Source organism: Callorhinus ursinus, unplaced genomic scaffold (genome assembly GCF_003265705.2).
Source record: "Callorhinus ursinus isolate GAN/ISIS: 27379988/994484 unplaced genomic scaffold, GSC_fseal_2.0 scaffold12, whole genome shotgun sequence".
In the NCBI taxonomy this organism is placed as follows: domain Eukaryota; kingdom Metazoa; phylum Chordata; class Mammalia; order Carnivora; family Otariidae; genus Callorhinus; species Callorhinus ursinus.
Window position 1 is genome coordinate 39,662,062 of NW_027397074.1, and position 24,339 is coordinate 39,686,400.

Sequence of the window (24,339 nt, forward strand, 5' to 3'; positions counted from 1 at the left end):
CATAAGCCAAAAGGAGACAGGGCACTGAGCACCAAAGGTATACAAGTATACAGGCTCTCACCTTTGCACAGTACATACAGTACATTCCCTCAAGTGTACCCACAACACATCTACCTGCCCTCAGGCTTTCTCTGTAATACTGACATCAAGAGTTTAAAATGGCCCTTTCCACCCGGCCTGTCCAGCCCTTTCCTAAATGTTCTGTTTTGAAAGCTTTACTATTAGAAAAACTATCACAAACTAAATCTGTCGTTAACAATCTGTACAGGGCATTAAAATTTTAGTGGGCTGGGTTTTAGACTTTAACACCTTGTAAAAATGTTAAAATAAAAGCTTATGCATTTTCAAAACACTTAAGAACGTGTTAAACAGCCAAGCCGTTAATTAATTGCCTGAAGACTGACTTGTAGAAACAAATGCAGAAGGTAAGCTATCAGGACAGACCATCCACCAGAGGGCAGCACACAAACACACCCCCTAACCACCATTTGTCCGCTTATCAGGTCATTTTAATTTTTACCCAGGCTTCAGAAGGGCTGGGAAAGGACCTAGGTTAAAGTTTTAACTTTTTTTCCTAAAAGGTCTTACATACACTTACATTTAGCATACTCTACTGATGATTAAAACCCGAATACATCTTAAATTTAAGACTACAATGTCATTTACAAATATTTGGGATTCTAATTCCTTTCCCTACAGATTTAACTGTTGGGACAGCCTTTATTTATTTACCCCTATGTTTAGAACTTTAAGTATTTCAGGACCTGGGAAGGCTTTAAATATAGAGACTGGGGAACTAAAAAACTATTACAATTCTATCCTCACTCTAATACAAGCAGAAAAAGCAACAGGAAAAATGCTATTTGTGCAATTCGGTTTATCTCTTCAAGAGCCTGTAAATTCAGAGTCATGACAGTTAGGAGACCAAACAAATAGCATCAAAAAAACCAAACAACCAAATCTGATTTACTTATAACACACACATCTTAAAATTCTGTAGACAGAAGAGACTTCCAGAATGTTAACAGTTCCCACCTCCTCTAGAAACTGCAAATTATCAGTCTGAAAGATTAAGTCCAGCTATGCATTTAAAGTTACTGCCAATTACGACAATGGCTAAAAAGATGTTAATGCACATTTCATACAAATTTGTTCTAACTGAATAAAATTACCATAAAATGTTAGTTTTTCTCCTTCAAAAGAGAAAATAATGCTTTTCTGTCTCCCTACCACCTGGCACACAGGTGATCACTAGCAGGGCTCAATAGGTAAGCGTAAAGAAAAACTGAACTGCAAGTAAGCCAAGAGGTCAAACTGCAAATACCAATAGCTTTAAAACAATCTCTTGAAATAGATTTATTATCGGTTGGCTACAGATTCATGTCATCCTGGGAATTTTAAAGTTTTGTTCAAATAATGAAGTATAATTTTCAAAAATTTTAATTCAGCATTTCTGTGTTTGCTTCATTATTGGAATAACAAAATACATACATACTCAATCTTTGCTGAGACCAATACCCAGATTTCAAGAAGTCATGTTTCAAAGTTAATCAAAAAGTTTCAGTACTGGGGTGCCTGGCTGGCTCAGTCAGAAGAGCATGTGATTCTTGATCTCGGGGTTCTAAATTTGAACGCCGTGTTGGTATAGAGATTACTTAAGAATAAAATCTTAAAAAAAATTGTTTTAGGAATTTTGAGGTTATTTTACTAAAACATCCACCTAGCCCACTGACAAATTTAGAGATTTAGGATAGCCAAATTAAAAATTACAATAAAACTAGTTACCAGAATTTTAACCAAGAAAGCATTTTAGTGAAATTTTAACATTTTTTAATTAATAGCATTATAAAAAACCTTTTTTTTAAAGATTTATTTGTTTTTGGGGGGAGGGGCAGAGGGAGAGAAAGAATCCTAAGTAGACTCCCCCTTGAGTGTGGAGCCCAACGCGGGGCTGTATCCCTCAACTCTGAGATCATGAGCCGAATTAAGACCCAGAGGCCTGACTGTGGCCTGACTGAGCCACCCGGACAACCCTAGAAAATTTTTTTCATGTAATCTCCACCCCCAGTGTGGGGGCTCCAACTCACGACCCCAAGGATCAAGAGCTGCACACCCTAATCACTAACCCAGCCAGGTGCCCTGCGCTACTATAAAATTTAGAACTTATTCTGAAAAAGTTAAACATTCACACTGATACAAATCTAAGATGACCAAAACTCAAATGTCAGATCTACATATTTAGAAAGTATAAACAGTGTTATTTTTAAAATAAACTTGTTTAGATTGAAAACATATAACTAATCAGATATATTACACAGTATCAAATTATTAGCTATAATTTCATTATATTTAATAACATTTAATTATGTAGTTTATATAAAAGCTATCTTTAAATAAGTCCATAAATTCAGAATCAGCTAGACTGACGTACACTAATGTTTTAAATTTCCACCTAAACAAAACACACCAGTATTTTTGTTAAAAATTCATTAATGTAAATTTCACTTTACATCATTTATGTTAACAGCTTAAAAGCTAAAAATAGGGCTGCCCAGCTGGCTCATTCAGTGTTGACTCTTGATCTGGGGGCTGTGAGTTCAAGCCCCATGTTGGGTGTACAGATCACTTAAAATCTTTTAAAAAAAGAAAAAAGGGGCACGTGGGTGGCTCAGTTGGTCAAGCATTTCCCTTTGGTTCAGGCCATGATCTAAGGGTGCTGGGATGGATCCCTACCTCGCTTCTCCCTCTCCTCCTCCACCCCACTTGTGCCCGTGCTCTCTTTCAAATCAATAAAATCTTAAAAACAAAAAAAAACCTAAAAACTAAAATTAATTTCCTTCTTTAAAATCCTGAACTATTTTTTCTTTTAAGTTTACAAATCAAATTTCAGTCTTTTCCAGAATATTTTAATAAGACTTTTCAACAAAAATTCTAATTTTAAAAATAAAACAGCAGGTTGGGAACCCAAAGAAGCAGTTTAAGAACACCATTAGAAAAATAAAAAACATTAAAAGTAAAATATCCTAAGTATTTTTAGGGGTGCCTGGGTGGTTCAGTTGGTTAAGCCTCCAACTCTTGATTTTGGCTCAGGTCATGATCAGATCAAGACGCCTCTCCCCCCTGCTCATGCTCTCTCTCCATGCTGGGCGTGGAGTATACTTAATTGAAAAAAATTAAAAAATTTTTTTGAACAAAGAAGTTGAGGGGCACCCAGCTAGCTCAGTCAGTAGAGCATGCATCTTTTGATCTCAGGGTTCTGAGTTCAAGCCCCACACTGGGTGTAGAGATTTGCTTAAAATCTTAAAATCTTAAAAACAAAGAAGTTGGGGGGAAAAGAACACTAAGAATTAAATTTAGAGCACTAAACTAGTTCCAGTTAATGTAATATGTTTTTTTACATGTCCTTTAAAAGGACTACTCTGTAATTTTCATAGGTCTGGGTTTTTGTTTTTGTTTTTTTAAGATTTTATTTATTTATTTGACAGAGAGAGACACAGTAAGAGAGGGAACACAAGCAGGGGGAGTGGGAGAGGGAGAAGCAGGCTTCCCATGGAGCAGGGAGCCCAATGCGGGGCTCGATCCCAGCACCCTGGGATCATGACCTGAGCCGAAGGCAGACGCTTAATGACTAAGCCACCCAGGTGCCCCGTGGTTTGGGGGTTTTGTTCTTTTTTTCTTTTGGGTTAATATTGCACAAACACCTTTCTTATTTCCATAATTGATGATGGGAATAAACCACATGCTAGAATTTTCAGAAAATTTTAATAATCTATAACAAGTACTAATTAGGAAATAACGTAACATTGTTAATATCCTACTAATAACAGAGGCATTTATGATCCTGGGGTCCTGAGATCGAGCCCCGGGATCAGGCTACCTGCTCAGCAAGAAGTCTGCTTCTCCCTCTCCCTTTGCCCCTTTCTCCTGCTCATGCTCTCTCTCAAATAAATAAATTTTTTTTAAAGATTTTATTTATTTGACAGAGAGAGATACAGCGAGAGAGGGAACACAAGCAGGGGGAGTGGGAGAGGGAGAAGCAGGCTTCCCGCTGAGCAGGGAGCCCGATGCAGGGTGACCTGAGCCAAAGGCAGACACTTAACGACTGAGCCACCCAGGTGCCCCTCAAATAAATTCTTTAAAAAAAAGAAAGAAAAGAAAAAATTAAAAATAAAACAAATTTTAACATATTATCAATCCAGATATAGGTAAACATACTTTACTCCTCAATCAAGACTCCACTATTTTGGAGGCACCTGGCCGGCTCAGTCCATGAATCATGTGACTCTTGGATCTCAGCATCCTGAGTCCACAATGGACATAGTTTACTTAAAAAAAAAACAAAAAAACACTATTTTTAATCCTACTGAACATACTATATTACCACAATTTCCCCCCCTCCCAGCTTCCAACACATTTTTTTTTTTTTTAAAGATTTTATTTGAGGGGCACCTGGGTGGCTCAGTTAAGTGTCTGCCTTCAGCTCAGGTCATGATTGCAGGGTCTTGAGATCGAGCCCCACATTGGGCTGGCTCCCTGCTCAATGGGGAGCCTGCTTCTACCTCTCCTTCTGCCTACTGCTCACCCAGCTTGTGCACTGTCAAAAAAATAAAATCTTTAAAAAAAAATTTTTTTATTTGAAAAAGCACGAGAGAACGAGAGATAGCACAAGCAGGGGGAGGGGCAGAGGGAGAAGCAGGCTCCAGCTGAGCAGGGAGCCTGATGGGGGGCTCGATCCCAGGACTCTGGGATCATGACCTGAGCCAAAGGCAGCCACTTAACAACTGAGCCACCCAGGCTCCCCCCAAGGCACTCTTAAAAGTGCTTTTTAAGTGGCACCTGTATGGCTCAGTCAATACAGCCTGCAACTCTTGATCTCAGGGTTATGAGTTCAAGCCCCACTTTGAGTGTAGAGCTTAGAAAAACAAAACAAAACAAAACAAAACACCTACTTTTTAAAACCTCTAAAAACACTAAGGGGGCTGGGGCGCTTGGGTGGCTCTGTCAGTTGAACATCTGCCTCTGGCTCAGTTCATGGTCCTGGTATCCTGGGATCAAGCCCCGGGTAGGGCTCCTGCTCAGTGGGGAGTCTGCTTCTCCTCTTCCCTCTGTTCCTCCCCCTGCTCGTTTTGTCTCTCTCCCCCCTTTCTCTCTCAAATAAATAAAATCTTTAAAAAAAAATAAGGATTTTATAACTTTTTAAAAAATTGTATCAAGGGGCTCCTGGGTGGCTCAGATGGTTAAGCATCTGCCTTTGGCTCAGATCATGATCCCAGGATCCTGGGATGGAGCCCCTGCATCGGGCTCCCAGCTCAGTGGGGAGTCTGCTTCTCCCTCTCCCTCTGCCTTTCCCACTGCTTGTGCCCTCTCTAATGAATAAATGAAATCTAAAAAAAAATTTTTTTTTAATTGTACTAAGTCCTATGCCCAATGTGGAGCTCAAACTCATAACCCTGAGATCAAGAGTCGCATGCTCTACCACCTGCACCAGCCAGGCACTCCTTCAATCTTCCAACGTTTTTAATTACCATAGGAAAAAATAGTTTTGCCTAATTCCTGTGGGTGTTCTGTATATAGTATATTATCTCAAAAAAATAGTTTAAGATTACATTTGAGGGGCGCCTGGCTGGCTCAATAAGTGGAACACGTGACTCTTGATCTTGGGGTCATGAGTTCAAGCCCCATACTGGGTACAGAGATTACTTAAAAATAATTTTTTTTTTAAGATTTATTTACATGAGAGAGAGCGCGCATGAGCAGGAGGGGGAGAGGAAGAGAGAATATGAAGCAGTATCTGTGTGCTCAGCATGGAACCTGATGCGAGGATGGATCTCATGACGCTGAGATCACAACCCGAGCCAAAACCAAGAGTCAGATGCTTAACCAACTGTGGCACCCAGGTGCCCCTTAAAAATAAAATCTTAAAAAAAAGACTACTTTGATTCAGTTCAGTGTGCACACCACTCACCAAGAGACAGAAGATTGATTAAACACTGGAGAAATATATGACAATGGTCTACCAATTTCACACTACTGAATTAGTGCATCAAAATCCAACAGCCTGGGAAAAATGCACAATTAGGAGCTACAATTAAGTAAGGCAGTATGGTACAAAATAACCTACAACTGAATAACAGTTTTTGTAAGTGATGTGTAATAACTATTGTCTAGTATATACATTTTCAGGTACAGGACACAGTATCTGAATTTAGACTTAATGTATCCGATACATGAAGAAGGACATGATTTTCACTAGTTATAAGACACCCCCTGATGAGTCAAAGATAGATTTATTGCATTTAGGCAGTTACGTTTTCAAATTAAGTACAAAGCTGCTCGTCTAAAATGAAACACTATCATGCAAGATTTCATCCAGTATTTTGGACATTTGGTTATCATAATCATTTTTCCATCTGTGCTGAATCATGCCTTTAGCCTACCACCACCATGCTAATATCTTAAAAGTGCTTTTTAAGTGGCACCTGTATCGCTCAGTCATACCTAGTCCATATTACTATTAACAAATGAAGAAGAAAAAAAAATTTTTTATTTTATTTTATTTTAGAGACAGAGCAGGGAGGAGGAGCAGAGGCAGAGGGACAAGCAGACGCTGTGCCGAGCATGTAGCCTGACGTGGGGCTTGATCCCAGCCAGGACCCTGAGATCATAACCTGAGGCGAAATCAAGAGGAAATCTCTTCCTTAAGTTAAATACCAACTAACAAATGTAGGAAAAATAACGGGATTAGAAAGTCACCCTATCGCAGCCATTAGAGTAATAATGGTTTCAGATAAGAATTATCAACGAATGCTAAAATTAGTGAAAGTATGATGAGAAATAGGATCTTTTCACAGTCTTAAAATACCCCCCCCCGCAAGATTCTTAATACAAACGAGAAAATAGTAATTTTATACTAGAGAACACTGGCAGATGCCACTCTAACAAATCAGTCTAGGGGTGCCTGGGTGGCTCAGTCAGTTAAGCATCTACCTTCAGCGCAGGTCATGGTCCCAATGTCCTGGGATTCGGGCCCTGCATCAGGCTCCCTGCTCAGTTGGGAGTCTGCTTCTCTCTCCCTCTTCTCCCCCAAGCCCCTGCTCTCTGTCAAATAAAATAAAATCTTTAAGAAAAAAAAAAAATCGGTCTAAGTTAACACATCTCCACTACTGGAACAAAAATCAACATCTCATATTCCTGATGTGGTACACTAAGGACACCATTACTTTTGTGGTATTCCATCAAAAATACATGACCTGATTCTAACAATGGGGAGACATCAGACCAACCAATACTGAGGAACATTCTACAAAATAATTAGCTTATACTCCTCACAAACATGAAGGTCTTAGAAAAAACAAAAAAATCACAAAGGACAGCAAAGACAAAAGATGAAGGAATTGTTCCAGATTAAAGAAACCAAAGAGGGGCGCCTGGGTGGCTCAGTCATTAAGCATCTGCCTTTGGCTCAGGTCATGGTCCCAGGGTCCTGGGATCAAGCCCGCGTCGGGCTCCCTGCTCGGCGGGAAGCCTGCTTCTCCCTCTCCCACTCCCCCTGCTTCTGTTCCCACTCTCGCTGTCTCTCTCTGTGAAATAAATAAAATCTTTAAAAAAATAAAATAAAAATAAAAGAAACCAAAGAAACATCACAACTAAATGCAGTATATAATCTTGGATTCAATCCAGGATAAAAAAAAGACAGTGGGACAATAGGGAAATCTAAACATCCATATATTAAACACTATTGTATCAATGTTAACCTTTTTATTTTGGTAATTTTACTATGGTCATGTAGAATGTTCTTGTTTTTAGGAAACACATACTGAAGTATTTAGAGGAGAATGGCAGTAGTTGTGCAAGTCACTCTCAAATTTTCCAGAAAATTTTGAGTAGTCAAAGCGAATGTGGGACAACTAAAAAGAGGGTGTATGGATCATCTGCACTGTTTTTGCAACTTTCCTGTAAATTGAAGTAAAAAGCTTTTAAAGCTCTCCCTTTTAGACCACAACCCCTCCAACTACCATCCCATTTCTCACGTCTTTATAGCAATCTACGTTAAAGCCTAACCATACTCACTGTCTCTACCTCTTCTCCATCTATCCATTCACAAACCCACACCATTCAGGGTTTCAGTCGTACTGTTCCATTAAACTACCTATCACGACACCAATGATGATAATGTTGCCAACTCCATTCTCACCCTTTGCTACATTTGTCACAGCTGATGACTTCCTACTGAACACTGTCATCAAGTTTCCAACCTCCAGGGACTTTTCAAGATTCTCCTCCTCCTCAATGGGCCTGTCCTCGGGCTCCATCACCAGTTCCCCTCCGTTTACTATCCATTAACTGTCCTATCTCCACATGTCTAATAGGTATCTCAAACTTAACCTGGCCAAACTGAGTTCATTGTCTCCCTATCCCTCATCATGCCCTCCCACAATCTGGCTCATCACAGTTAGTGGAAACTTCATTTTTCCAGGTGCTTTAGCTATATAAACTGTCAAGGTATCCTTGGTTCCTTTGTCACTCCCTACACCCAGTTCCTCCACCTTTGCTCAAAATAGAAGATTCTAGGGGCGCCTGAGTGGCTCAGTCGGTTAAGCATCTGCCTTCGGCTCAGCTCACGATCCCAGGGTCCTGGGATGGAGCCCAGCATCGGGCTCCCTGCTCCTTGGGAAGCCTGCTTCTCCCTCTCCCACTCCCCCTGCTTGTGTTCGCTCTCTCGCTGTGTCTGTCTCTATCAAATAAATAAATAAAATCTTTAAAAAAAAAATAATAATAGAAGATTCTAGGGGTACCTGGATGGCTCAGTTGGTTAAGCCTCTGACTCTTGGTTTCAGCTCAGGTCATGATCTCATGGGTGGTAGGATCGAGCCCCACGCCAGGCTCCACACTCAGTGTGGAGTCTGCTTGAAAGATTCTCTCCCCCTGCCCCTCCCCCACTCATGCCATCCCTGTCACTGTCTCTCTCTCTCAAATAAATCTAAAAAAAAAGAAGAAGAAGAAGATTCTAACCATTCAACACCACTACCACAACACCTCAATAGCTCTGGTCCCAATATCACTATCTCTGACCTCTACAATTATAATCTTCTAACTAGTCTCCCTGATCCCATTCCACCAGCCCACCATGGTCTATTTTGAGAGAGTTCCCTTTCAAAGATAAATCCCATCACAACTGTCCCTTCTAAAAACTCTTCTAGGGGCACCTGGGTGGCTCAGTTGGTTGAGCATCCCACTCTTGATTTCTGCTCAGGTCGTAATCTCAGGGTCGTGAGATCAAGCTCCACACTGGGCTCTGCACTCAGCACAGTGTCTGCTTGTCCATCTCCCTCTGCTCCTCCCAGGCTCGTGCGCACATGCATGCTCTCTCTCAAATAAGTAAAATCTTTTTAAAAAATAAAAACCCATCCATGGCTTCCTCTCATCCCATTCCTCATCTACCAACATGCACGCTCCTCTCCTATGGCTCTCCTTCTGCTCTAATCCAGTCATGATGGCCTCCTTAATGACTAGAAAGGCAGGGAGCATGCATGGGCTTTGGCTGTCCCCTCTGCTTGGGTCACTCTTCCCCACTTGGCACCTACCTGCCTGCTCATCTCATTCCCTTAACCTCCCATGAGCCTCTGCTCACGCAGCACCGTACCGGTGAGGATTCCCCTAATCATCCGCTACGAAAAAATCAAAGCCAAGCCCTTGCCAGTTGTCTCATTCCTCCTCACCCTATTTTTCTCTGTAGTCTTCAACATGCCTCACGTTACATATTTATTTTGTCCATATCTCCTCTCTAAATCCGTGCTGCCCAACAGAAATAACACAAGCTGCAAATGCAAGCTACATATATATTAAATTTTCCCGTAGCCACATTCAAGTAAAAATAGGTGAAATCAACATAAAAATTATCTGTGAGATATTTTATATTTTCTTTTTCAAGAGTCTTCAAAATCCAGTGTGTATTTTATATGTACCCAACAACTGAACTTGGACTGGCCACATTTCCATTGCTTAGAGAGCCACTTGGGGCTGCTCTAGTGGGCAGTGTCACTCTACATCCCATGCTTCATGAGTAAGTTCCTATCTTCCACTTAATTCTCTCCCAAGAACCTAAAGCACTCCCTAGTAGTAAACACTCAAAAATTTGTTGTATCAGGGGTGCCTGGTGGCTCAGTCGGTAGCGTCTGCCCCAGCTCAGGTCCTCATCCCAGGGTCCTGGGATCAAGCCCCACATCGGGCAGGGAGCCTGCTTCTCCCTCTGCCTGCTGCTCCCCCTGCTTGTGCTCCCCCCCACCCTCTGACAAATAAATAAAAACAAAAAAAACCTTGTTAAATCAGTCATTTAAAAACGGCCAAGATGAGGAGCACCTGGGTGGCTCATTTGATTAAGTGTCCGACTCATGATTTTTGGCTCCAGTCATGATCTATGTCATGGGCTGTGGGATGGAGACCCACAACAGACCCATGCTCAGCGGGGAGTCTGCTTGAGATTCTCTCCTTCTGCCCCTCCCCAAACTCACGCACATGCATGCATTCACACAGGCTCTCTCTCAAAATAAATCTTTTTTTTTTTTTAAAGATTTTATTTATTTATTTGAGAGAGAGAGAGAGAACGAGAGATAGAAAGCACGAGAGGGAAGAGGGTCAGAGGGAGAAGCAGACTCCCCAGCGAGCAGGAAGCCCAATGCGGGACTCAATCCCGGGACTCCAGGATCATGACCTGAGCCGAAGGCAGTCGCTTAACCAACTGAGCCACCCAGGCGCCCCTCAAAATAAATCTTAAAAAAATAAAAATAAAAACTCCTAAGATCCAAAATCAACAAAACAGAACCATTTGCAAAAAGATAACATAATGGCAAGCTACCAAGCTTTCTCAAACCAGAAAAAATATACAGAATGGAAAAGACTTGAAAGGTCATTCATTGTATTTAGAATTTTTTTTTTAAGATTTTATTTATTTATTTGAGAGAGAGAGCACATGAAAGGGGGAGGGTCAGAGGGAGAAGCAGACTCCCTGCTGAGCAGGGAGCCCGATGTAGGACTTGATCCTGGGACTCCAGGATCATGACCTGAGCCAAAGGCAGTCGCTTAACCAACTGAGCCACCCAGGCGCCCACTGTATTTAGAATTCTTAAAGAAAAAAATTGTCTAAGGCAAGAAAAAGAACCTCTCCTGTGACAGGAACAAAGGTAGTTATTTTCTATATTTAACCAACAGTTACTTAGGGCAAGGAAAGCTAGCTGATATAGGTCAGAGACAGGACTCTTCACTTGGTCACCATTACAAACACACAGTGAGTCACCACAAACTTCCAGCCTCAAAACACCTCAACTTTGATGATGCCCTGAGATTCTGATTAGAATTCAATGTCCCAGGAATAACAAAGGTACTGAAGACTTTTCATTTCCTGAGGCAAGACCAGTAGCCAACAACATGTGGGGTTCACTTTGGTTTAAGGAACTTCAAGCGTGACTGTGGGTCACTGAATCTCCAAACTCCTTTCATTTCAACTCACGTGCATTTAAGTGCTCCCCAACTATTTATTCTAATTATTTTATCCTTCATACACCTAGATTGTTCCTTTGTGCTTATTTTTTGTTTTTTTCCTCTTCCCACACCTGTTTTTCACAAACTGACTTGTGTAAAACTCCCTATTGAGGCTAACATGCCACGGAGTTGCAGAAAATCCTCACTTGTTCTTGCCATCTGTTGTGTGATGATGTAAATACATATTCACAGGAGAACCTAATCCAAATAATTTCAAATATCACGTTCGTGTAGAGCAGCAATTCTCACTGTAGAGTATGTAGACTCCTAGGGGGTCCATGAGACACTGTCAAGAGGACAAGAAGTCAAAACATTTTTTTTTAACTATTTTTATAACACTAAGATGTTATTTGCCTTTTTCATTGTGTTGACATTTGCACTGAAGCAAACGGGGCAAAGACAATGGTGGGTAAACTGTTGGCACCTTAGCATGAATCAAAGCAGTGGTACTCAACTGTAGTCGTCACTACATTCTTCACAGGCACTCACAGTAAAATACAATCCAAGTTTCATTTTTAAATGTCCTTGATGAAGCAGTAAAAACTATTGATTTTCTTCAATTACCCTTGGATACACACCTTGTCAATAACTATGAAGAAAAGGACAGTAGGCATAAAGTACTCCTGCTATCTATCATGGCTTTTTCTGGAGAAAAAGCACTGTGCAGTTGTTTGAGTTGCAAGACTGAATCAGCCACTTTTTTTTCACGGAGCACCATTTTTACTTGAAAGAGCTATAGACAAACTATGTTTATTTAAGCTTGAGTATCTGGCAGACATTTTCTCAAAAGAGAAGAAAGTCAGCCAGTCACTTCAAGAAAAACTAACAGTATTTGTTGCCAATTACTAAATTTGAGCTTTTAAGTAAAAAAAAAAAATCAAAATTTTGGCCATGAGCTTTGACAGTTTCCTAATATTTAAGGATAAAGGAGTCATTCAAAGTGCAAGAGAGATAAATGGATTTTAATCTAGCAGAATAAAATTCACTGATAATGATTTCACATTGATACAATATCCCACGTTTCAACTAGCCTTAAAAAAAACTACCACTTGTTGAGTTCTGGTGTAGGAACAAAGAATATCCACAGTTATCTAAAAAGATGATTAAGGGGCGCCTGGGTGGCTCAGTCACTGGGCATCTGCCTTCAGCTCAGGTCACGATCTCAGGGTCCTGGGATCGAGCCCTGCATCAGGCTCCCTGCTCAGCGGGAAGCCTGCTTCTCCCTCTCCCACTCCCCCTGGCTTGTGTTCCCTCTCATGCTGTCTCTGTCAAAAAATGGAATAAAATCCTAAAAAAAATAAAAAATAAAAAGATGATTAAAATATTCCTTTCTTTTTCCAACTATACATCTGTGTGAGGCTCGATTTTCTCTGCATATTTCATATGCTTGGTTGAGGGGTAGTTACATTTTAAGTTCTAACAGATACTGCCAAATGACCTACCAAGAAGTCTGCCAATTTACTCTAGCTTATGAGTGCCCATTCCTTCACACTCTTGCCAACACCAGGTATTATCAATCTTGTTCATTTTTCCCAACCTGATAGGCAAAAATTGCTCTTACAAATGTCATTTACCTAATAACTAATAAGATTAGGTCTCTTTTCCTAAGTACATTGGCTTTTCAGATACTTCCTTCTGAACTCCCACTTCTTTGTACATTTTAGTTTTATTTTTTTTTGTACATTTTTGTACTATGTTGTCTCCCTCTTTGAAATTAACAGCAGTTATTTATCTCCTAATCTTTTTCTAAAGTTTTTATTTTTGTGAGAGGGAGCGTACGTGCCCTCGAGGTGGGGGAGGGGGGTCAGAGGAAGAAGCAGACTCCACACTGAGCAGGGAGCCCGACATGGAGCTCGATCCCAGGACCCTGGGATCATGACCTGAGCCGAAGGCAGACGCTTAACTGCCTCAGCCACCTAGGTGCCCCTCCTAATCTTTTTTTTTTTTTAACATCTTAAGACAATTTCACAACTAGATACATTTTAGGGATCCTAAAAGCTACAAATCTAGACACAAAGTAAAAAGTCTTATTCACAACACACATTCTACAAAGAAATGTGGAAACTTTCTATGTGCATGAGGCACAAACCATGAGATTATGCAGGAATAATTATCTTTTTTTTTTAAGATCTATTTATTTATTTGACAGAGAGAGAGAACACAAGCAGGGGGAACAGCAGGCAGAGGGGGAGGGAGAAGCAGGCTCCCCACTGAGCAGGGAGCCCGATGCAGGGCTCGATCCCAGGACCCTGAGATCATGACCTGAGCCAAAGACAAACGCTTAACTGACTGAGCCACCCAGGCACCCCGGAAAAATTATCTTTTATTTTCAATTGCCACATGTAAATACACAAGCTTATTAATATGAGACAATACCACTTAGGTGTCAGATACTCCAAGGAATCCTTTACAAACATCATTGAATTCCCGACAACCTTGTGCAAGTAAGTTTTATTGACCCTATTTCTAGATAAACTAAGGAGTGCAGAGAGTTTCATCACTATGCCTAGGATCACTGAGCTGAACAAGGATTTTAACTGAGGTCTAGGTGATTCCAAGCAAGATGTCATTGGCCCTCCCTACTGCTGTGCTTTACTGCCAGCCCTAATTTTGCTCAGTTAATCACGTGTGCACACAGAAGTGTCTCATTTTGCTCCAACGGTTCATTATATCATTTGAAATGCCTTAATAAAAATCACAGAGTACCAGGTGTTTTAATCACTACTGATGACTGTCTTGTCATAAACGACCTAAAAAAGGTAATATAACAACCCAGGCTCAGTCAGTCTTACTATAGGGTTCCTCGTCGTATCACAATTTACCCCAATTACCCTGTCAGAGGGTGTCCTAAGAACAGCCCTAAATCCCACGGAGTTTATTGGGGCACAGTCATTCCCACAAAGTATTTCAAAGGTAAAAGCATTTCAAGATGATCTCTGGTGAGCAGAACCCTAAATTAATCTAGGCATCAAGTCTTGCATGATGATCCCAAATAACCATCTGCTAAATGGCATTAACTAAACTGACTGAGCCCTGAAAGTTAAACACATCCAAGAATCCAAGTAATAGACCCTCCTCAAGCACACAGGCTGCTCTCACCAGCCCCTCTAGGCTCAGCCTCAACCAGTATCCAGCCTCACACTTGAGCCTCTCTAATCCCAAACAGCCTGTAGTTCCCCAGCACACACCAGGATATTTCACACTCACATGCCTTGGCTCCTGCTGTCCCTTCTGCCTTCTCCATCCCCACTGCACACAGTTAGCTTCCATCTACCTTCACATCCCTTCCTGGCTGGCTGTACCAATACCCACCTAAGCCTAATGCCCCCCAACCCGTGTTTCTGGGGCATACCACACATACCCCATGACATATTTACACCTTCTCTTTACCTGCAGAAATATTCATCCACCCTCTGGATCAATGCCACAATGAGCCACTGCTGGTGTTCAAGATAAAAATATCACCCAGGCATTGACAGAGAACAAAGTGAAAGCCACTATACGCCACGAACTTTTCTTCAGAACAAGTATCTTATTTTTCTTTCTAGCTCCTGAAACCCAGCATTAAACTGACCTTGAGCACCAGTGCCCAATCTATGCTTGTTAAACTAAAAATTTACATCAGCCATGGGAAATAAACTCATTTCTGAAACTCAAAAATGCAGAAATTGGTAAATTAGCATAGCACCCAAAAAATTTTAAGATTACTTTAAAATTAAAATTTTCACCCATACTTTTCTCTCTCAAAAAACAAAAACAAAAAGCCAAAAAAACACAAGAGCTTCTCCATTTTTCCAAGAGCAGCTTACTTTTATTACAAACATTTGGGGGGCGCCTGGGGGGCTCAGTCGTTAAGCATCTGCCTTCGGCTCAGGTCATGATCCCAGGGTCCTGGGATCAAGCCCCGTGTCGGGCTCCCTGCTCCGCGGGACGCCTCCCGCTCCCGTTCCTTGTGTTCCCTCTCCAGCTGTCTGTCAAATAAATGAATAAAATCTTTAAAAAAATTTGGTAATTGTTTTTTTTTAAGATTTTATTTATTCACCTGACAGAGAGACACAGCGAGAAAGGGAACACAAGTGGGGGGAGTGGGAGAGGGAGAGGCAGGCTTCCCACCGAGCAGGAGCCCGATGGGGGGCTCGATCCCAGGACCCTGGGACCATGACCTGAGCCGAAGGCAGACGCTTAACGACTGAGCCACCCAGGTGCCCCCCCCTTTTTTTTAAAGTGGGCTCCACACCCAGTGTGGAACCCAATGCTGGGCTTGAACTCACCACCCTGAGATCAAGACCAGAGCTGAGATGAAGAGCCCGGCGCTTGACTGACTGAGTCACCCAGGTGCCCCTAAAACAGACATTTGGGCATGACGGGGAAGAACACAATCATTTTTCAAACAGCTTTACCATTATAGGTTCCTTTGGTTTTAAATGACGTATTGTTGATGTGCAATGTCACATTAGTTTCAGGTGTCCAACACAGCAATTCAGCGAGTCTGTGTGTTACGCTCTGCTCACAAGTGTAGCCATCATCTCTCACCACATAAGGCTATTAGAATACCATGGACTATACTCCCTATGACCTCCTTTCATCCCCATGACTTATTCCATGACTGGAATCACAGGTTCTTTTAATTAAGCTCCCCAATCATCTGCCCAGCTAGAGTGGGAAGCTGAGGAGCACTCTGTTTTGGAAACTAATTTTTAAATCAAATTTTTCCTCAAAATATGACTTAGTAAAGTTCTCACTGCAAGAAAATATTATTAGTCCCTGAGGTAAAATCCAAACTTCAAGGTGCTAAGAACAGGAGAACATAAACCCTATGTATTCGAGCTACAAGTTGTCAGAACTTAATCATCATAGTTTTTAACTTAATTTTTACATACAAAAGGCACAAAGGAATAAGGACTAGAATTGTCAGCCATATCCATGTATAAAGAATAAGGCTATTCCCAGATTCATACAGTCCTCTATGCTTGAAAAGACAGTTTTTAACCAAACTGTCTTACTGCATACTTCATTGAAAATGGCTCTCTTGAGCTCATTTTGGCAGCACGTACATTAAAACCAGAACGATACGGAGAAGATTAGTACGGCCCCTGCATACAGATGACACACAAATTCGTAAAGAGTTCCATAATAAAAGGAAAAAAAAGGCAGAAAAAGAAAACTGCTCTCTTGGTTGTCTTATGACTAACCACGTCAATATAAGTTAAGTGTTTTTGGCAGAGCACTTACAAATTAAAATGTGCATGTCTTCTGACATTGTAATTCCCAATCTAAGAGTTTACCTTATAAAAATATCCAACCAAGAGTCTTTTTTTTTTAAGGGTTTTTTTTTTTTTTTTTTTTGACACAGAGAACAAGCGAGAGAGAGACAGAGAGCAAACACAAGCAGGGAGAGTGGCAGGCAGAGGGAGAAGCAGGCTCCCTGCCGAGCAAGGAGCCCGATGCAGGGCTCGATCCCAGGACCCTGGGATCATGACCTGAGCCGAAGGCAGACACTTAACCGACTGAGCCACCCAGGTGCCCTCAACCAAGAGTCTTATGACATTAAAATACACTCAAGTGAGACTACTATGAAAAGAATGGTTAAACTGCTGCACACCTATGTTGAACAATAGGGTGAGTTTAAAAAAATTAACTGTTTGTACCTACACTGAAGATTCTTCAGGATACATTATTCAGTAAAAACAAATTATAAACAATATAATTTGATTATTAAATTCAAAAAATGTTTATTGAGGGGCACCTGGGTGGGTCAGTTAAGCATCTGCCTTCGGCTCAGGTCATGATCCCAGGGTCCTGGGATCCAGTCCCCGCATCAGGCTCCCTGCTCGGCAGGAGGCCTGCTTCTCCCTCTCCCATTCTCCCATTTGTTTTCCTGCTCTCGCTATCTGTCAAATAAATAAATAAAATCTTTTTAAAAAATAAATAAAAATAAAATCAAAAAGTGTCAAATAAATAAAATCTTCAAAAAAAAGTTTATTGATACATGCATAGAAGAATTTCTGGAATATACCAAATTACTAGGTATAAGACCAGGGAAATACATGGAGATAAAGAGGAATAAAAAGCAAGTTTTTCACATTTTATTTCTTGTGTTTTGAATTAATTTGCATGCATACATACATAAAAATTCAAGTTGTTTACTTAATATTTATATACTCTATTGTATATAGGTTATACCATATTTTTTAAAAAGGTATTACAAGCTCAATGAAAATAAAAACAAACACACCACCCAGATTTCTATCTACATGAGTCCACATCCAAAACCAGAACAAAAGTTTTCCATCATTTCTCTTATCACCAAACATAATCTACAGCCAGCCCTCGTACTTAAATCTCAAGGGCAAAAAGACAACAGCGGCCACTGAAGTTACTACGGAAAAATACCGTAGTGATGCTTGACACACGTTGTCCCCAGGACCCTATCAGGCATTATTTACCATTCTAACCTCCCCAGACCTGAATTTCCTTGTCCTTAATCATCATGCATTTAGAAAATGTAGCTGGGATTCAACCCAGATCTCAGACCTCATATCCCACATTCTTCTGGCAATACCCTTCAGTTCAACAAGGGCCCATGGCACAAGCATCAGAGCTCCTCATCAAGAAGTTCCAGCACAGGGCGCCTGGGTGGCTCAGTCATTAAGCGTCTGCCTTCAGCTCAGGTCCTGATCCCAGGGTCCTGGGATCGAGCCCCGCATCCGTCTCCCTGCTCGGCGGGAAGCCTGCTTCTCCCTCTCCCATTCCCCCTGCTTGTGTTCCCTCTCTCGCTGTGTCTCTGTCAAATAAATAAATAAAATCTTAAAAAAAAAAGAAGTTCCAGCACAATTTCTCCCTCCTATTCTCTCCCAATCCTTAACAATATTCCAAGTTTAAAAGCCTTCCTTCTGCAAGCCTGGATCCCACTAAACTTGCTAAGGAGCTGGGACAAGCAGGCACCGTGGACTCCACTCCAAACACTTCTACCTCTTTTGCAATCTAAAACATATCCCGTGAGTCACAATCACATGCCTGAGATAAAGCCATGGCATCTACTTCCTCGTGCCCTCTGTTCTACTCTCCTACCTCCTTAGGCGCCCCTCTAGCTTTTCTACAATTCGTTTATATTAAGATGAAGCTGCTAAAAAAAAAAAAAAAATACCTTCAAGTAAGAAGCCGTTCCCCTTTCCATCTTACAACAGATGTCCAGATATTTTTATTCTATAGTAAGCCCCAGAATTCCAGGCTATCTGTACTCGCCTTTTTCCTACAGGAGGACAATAAATCAACCTTCAAAGAAGCCAAACAAGATTTCTTTTTTTTTCTTCAGAGAAAGCAAGAAACGGGACATCTCTGCTCCAACTTGCCACTGCGAACATGATCAGGCTGCTGTGTAAGCTACTGTTAGGATTTGACAATTTAAATGAGAGGAACAAAGGCAGGACAGAGTCGAAGGGGAAAATGGGTTCCACTAATTACCTGCAGTGCCCTGGGCAAGTCACTTCTCTCAGGCCTTTATGGAGAATCCTTTGGTAGAACTACTAATGCCACTAAAAAAATCTATTACGCTATCTCATTTTTATTGGTTTTCTTTTCTTTAAATAGGAGATATTTAACACATTCTGAAAGTAGTACTTGACTAATCAGAGGATTTGCATAAACCAAGTCTTTTTTTTTTTTTCTAAAGATTTTATTTGACAGAGAGAGACACAGCAAGAGAGGGAACACAAGCAGGGGGAGTGGGAGAGGGAGAAGCAGACTTCCCGCTGGACCTGGGACCCAGGACCCTGGGATCATGACCAGAGCCGAAGGCAGATGCCTAATGAATAAGCCACCCAGGCGCCCCACATATACTGAGATCCAGTCATCAGTCTCCAACTGATTGAACACATCACCTAGTTTTGGTGACTATGGAAGCCAAAACCAGAATTATAATTTGAGGAGAAAGCTGCTTTACCAAGGACCAGATTTTTAAATATGCAAAAATGAGGGAATTTAGTGTACTTACAAAAGGTTTCTTGTATTTCTTATAGCTAAATTTTTATGAATAAAATGGAAGGAATGCTTTACTTATTCCAGCATCCTAAAATAACAAAGTGATTGAAGTATTTTAAACTTAGCCCATGATATCCACAAATGTTTTGGCCAATAGTTTCAACCTTGCTTGTCAAATCAAGTCTTTAAGTTTTTAGTTCCAGTTAGTTAACATATTCCAATCAAGTCTTTGTTGTTTTTTTTAAATATTTTACTTAGAGGCGCCTGGGTGGCTCAGTCGTTAAGCGTCTGCCTTCGGATCAGGTCATGATCCCAGGGTTCTGGGATCGAGCCCCGCTTCGGGCTCCCTACTCAGCCAGGAGCCTGCTTCTCCCTCTCCCACTTCTGCTCCCCCTGCATGTGTTCCCTCTCTCGCTGTCCGTGTCAAATAAATAAAATCTTTAAAAAATTAAATAAAATAAGTATTTCATTTATTTGAGAGAGAGAGCAAGGAAGCACAAGCAGGGGGGAGGGAAAAGCAGGCTCCCTGGGATTGTGACCTGAGCCAAAGGCAGACGCTTAACTGGCTGAGCCACCCAGGCGCCCCCCCCACCTTTCGTTATGTGACAGAGAGAGAGAGAGTACGCACAGCAGGGGGAGCAGCAGGTTCCCCGCTGAACAGGGAGTCAGATGTGGGACTTTATCCCAGGTCCCCAGGATCGTGACCCAAGCCAAAGGTAGACGCTTAACCGACTGAGCCACCCAAGCACCACTCAAATCAAGCCTATTTTTTTTTTAAAGATTTTATTTATTTATTTGACAGAGACAGACACAGCGAGAGAGGGAACACAAGCAGCGGGAGTGGGAGAGGGAGAAGCAGGCTTCCCGCTGAACAGGGAGCCTGATGCGGGACTTGATCCCAGGACTGTGGGATCACAACCTGAGCCGAAGGCAGATGCTTAAGGACTGAGCCACCCAGGTACCCCAAATCAAGTCTTTAGATAACCACAGAGAAGCACTGGACCTGGATCTACACTGCCTTGAAACCTAAGACAGCTTCAAAGGATTTTCCAAATGTATAATAAAAAGTAGAACGGGTAATCTAGAAAGTAAGCTCAGTCACCAGAAGTGTTGAAACAGATGCCAGAGTAGGTCAACTGAAACAAATGAGTCTTGTCCAGTGGCAAGAGGATCTACCCAACCTAGGACTCTTCCATCTCTAGCAGGTTATAAATAGAACATGCTCAGAGATATTTCTAGAAAGAAAAAGAAGATTAGATACTAATAAATGAATTCTGAAAGAAAGGCTATATTCCAGGTTGCTCCAAAATTCATCAATCACTCTCCATCTATCTACTGCCCAACCAGAAGGCTGGAACTTACCACCATCCCCACTCATATTGGTCCATCTAAATCACAAACTCTCAGTGGTATTTCATCCCGTTGACTACACCTTCCTTATCCACGGGCTTTTTTCATGAGTCTCCCAGAAGCAGATCACTCTGCTTGCTTTCCTCTACCTTCCTGGTAGAGGAAATGTAGCTTTCAGATATTTTAGGTTTCAATCACTTTGAAGAACTACTCCTCCCCTCCTTCCATTTATGGAAGAGAATCTACAAAGATGGTCACTATCAATTCCTTCCTCTCTGTACATTCATGCCACTCAAATAAAATCTTAAATAAATAAATAAATAAAAATAAATAAATAAAAGAGATGGAGACTATTTCCATACCCCCTTGAATCTGTGCTGGCCTTGTGACTTGCCCTGATCGACAGAATGTGTAGGATAATGTGCCAATTCTGGGCCTAGCCCTTAAGAGGTCTAGCCGCTTCTACTTACTCTCACTCGGTAACCAAGGGCTACTACAGAGCGCTGAGATACCATGTGGAGAAAAGTCATGTGGACCAGCACGAGGAGGCCAGCCATGTGAATGAAGCCTTCTTGGACCTTTCAGATCAGCTCAGCAAAGGACCCAGAATGACACCATGTGGAACAGAACCAACCACACCAAGCAGACCCACAGAATCATGAGGAAGAATAAGTTGTTTTGAGCCACTAGGTTTTGGGGTAGTTTATTATGAAGCAAGAGATAACTGAAACACCATGTTAGCAATGGACTCAACTTCTAAACAACTAAATGATAAGGCCAGCTATTCTAAGACTTAAACCTCTCTCAACTTACACCTCTACGTGGGGCGCCTGGCTGGCTCAGCCAGTGGAGCATGAAACTCTTGATCTCAGAGTTGTGAGTTTGAGCCCCACGCCGGGATTACTTAATAAAATCTTTAAAAACCAAACAAAAAAAATTATAGTTCCACTAGATTCCTCATAGAACATATCTATAATAATTTCAAACTACTTCCTAATCAAGTTAAATGGCCTCGGGATAATTCCTCTAAAATGCATAATTTATGTACTATGTATTCCCCTTCAGGGCAACAAAATCCACATACTATATTAATATTTATAACTGTGTTTATTTACCAATACTTGCCAAACAGCAATTTCAGACCATGATAAATTATACCTTCAGTTTTATTTTTAAGTTGTTTTTTTTTTTTCTTGGACAGAGAGAGAGACACAGCGAGAAAGGGAACACAAGCAAGGGGAGTGGGAGAGGAAGAAGCAGGCTTCCCGCCGAGCAGGGAGCCCCATGCGGGGCTTGATCCCAGGACCATGACCCAGGCCGAAGGCAGATGCTTAATGACTGAGCCACCCGGGCGCCCTACACCCTCAGTTTTAATGGAGCACTGAAAATTGCATTTGCGACCAGCTTTCAAGCAAAACCCTGCAAGACCAAGCCAGTTTTTTTAAACATCAGATTTACGGGGCAGAGTTCCTAACTAAAAACGCCAATACCATCCGTTGGTCACCGCTACCACACTGCCACCTCCTGTCTTGTGACTCTAGAAGCTTGAATCAGAGGCAATAGTCAATAAAGGAAACTTGGCTAAGAATAGCACAGCGGTTCTCCATCCTCCCAGAGCAAACCACCAAAGTTGGTGGATAAATAAATCTACCATAATAAACGGATAAATCATACAATTCAAAAATTAGTTACTGCTAGGAAAGTTGACATCTGAACACTGAAGACAATTACAATAGAGCTGCTTCAAATATATATCCAGGTGGCTCAACAGCTTCACTTTAATAGAAAATCCAACACCTATTTGACAACACATTAACTGCAATGGTATGACTCATAAAAGGATTTCAAAGTATGACAAAGATCATTTCCCTCTTGCTGACTGCCCGAAAAAGGTACACGTGCAAAAGCAACTGAGCTGCCATACTACAGAAAATATAAGAAATGCAAGTTTTATACAGGGAAGACCCTACGTCTCATTCCAAAAGGTATTTTTAAGCCTCAGCTGGTAACTCATTTCAAGCAGAATGGCAAAACTCAAAAAATATGCCCCCTGTTAGTTTACTATAGTGGCATTTGGCATGAACAGAGAATGTAAGTGATCACACAAATCAAAAGGAAAGCCAGAAACAGAAGCCAAGATTCTCAATTCCCACTGGCTCCAGGCACATGTCATGTTTCCATAAGGTCTTCCTTGTTACTGTGGACAGCCCCACAGAAGCGACTCATCAACGTTCATTTATATATTTTTTTAATTCTAATAATGCTGAAGTTAAGAAATCTTTTACTCTCTCTCAAGCTGTACTAAGAAAACAACATGAAATCAAGAAAAATCTTGTTGGCTACAATCACTTAAGCAGTCATGCATTACTGACCTTAAACTGAGCACTCCAAAGACACTGCTTATGATTCTTTACCAGCCATGAAAGTTTCCTAACAGAACCTCAAGTCTCTGTATGTGTGAGAAACCTCTCCAATTCACAAGACTCACCTGTTCCAAACTGATAAGCAAGGAGCAGCACAGCTATTCATGCCTATGTTTAAATGTTCAGCATTAAAAACAGCTTTTATTGGCCTGAGACAACAGGATCATATGCCCTGGCTAATGGACAAATTGCTGGTTATGGCCCCATGCTATTCCATATATAACAGCTGTTAAAATGCAGCACTTTTAAATAGACATTTAAAGTAAGATACAGGGGCACCTGGGTGCCTCAGTCATTAAGCGTCTGCCTTCAGCTCAGGTCATGATCCCAGGGTCCTGGGATTGAGCCCCACGTCGGGCTCCCTGCTCCACGGGAAGCCTGCTTCTCCCTCTCCCACTCCCCCTGCTTGTGTTCCCTCTCTCGCTGTGTCTCTCTCTGTCAAATAAATAAAATCTTTAAATAAATAAATAAAGATACATTTAAAACCCCAGTAACTTTTATATATGCTATGTCTACCTAATTTACATACTAAACACAAGACTCTAATATAGAAATAAGTTGTTCACTTAATTTTCTTTTTTTAAGGAAACAAAGAACAAAATCATGTGCGCTTAGACACCAGTCTGTTTTAATGGATCCTTCCTGGAAAAATATTTAACTACAATATCCTACCATTTTGTTTATCCTTCATTGAAATATATTTTGGCTTCATATAATCTTAATCAATGCTGACAGCTAAATCATGAGCAAGTTTAAGCCATAAAAAACCAAAAATGTAAAAAATTTTTCATAACTTAAAAAAGTCATGGAAAACAAACTAAAACGACCATCCTGTCAGTTCCCCAGTGTCAGCGACTTTCCCATTCCCTCTCCCATGCCCAAAAGCCCACAACATAACAAAAAAGGAAATCGGTACTATTTACATAATCACATAGGGGCACATATGCGGTCCCACAAGATACCAGCGGCTCTTCCAATCAAACTGAGCTACAGTCTTCTAAAGTCACAACAATTTTCACAGCCACCCTTGCCCCCAAGGCAGGGTGGG

The 24,339-nt window shown here is 41.2% G+C and overlaps 1 protein-coding gene and 1 non-coding gene across 5 annotated transcripts in view; one reads left to right on the plus strand and one right to left on the minus strand.

The window, feature by feature from the left end:
• Window positions 1–24,339, minus strand: part of IGF2BP3 (insulin like growth factor 2 mRNA binding protein 3) — a 152,762-nt gene that overhangs the window by 123,203 nt on the left and 5,220 nt on the right. The gene's annotated exons all lie outside the window — the stretch shown is intronic.
• LOC112825379 (U6 spliceosomal RNA) lies at window positions 16,570–16,676 on the plus strand. The gene has a single exon (XR_003208677.1). It is a non-coding gene; the product is annotated as a U6 spliceosomal RNA (small nuclear RNA).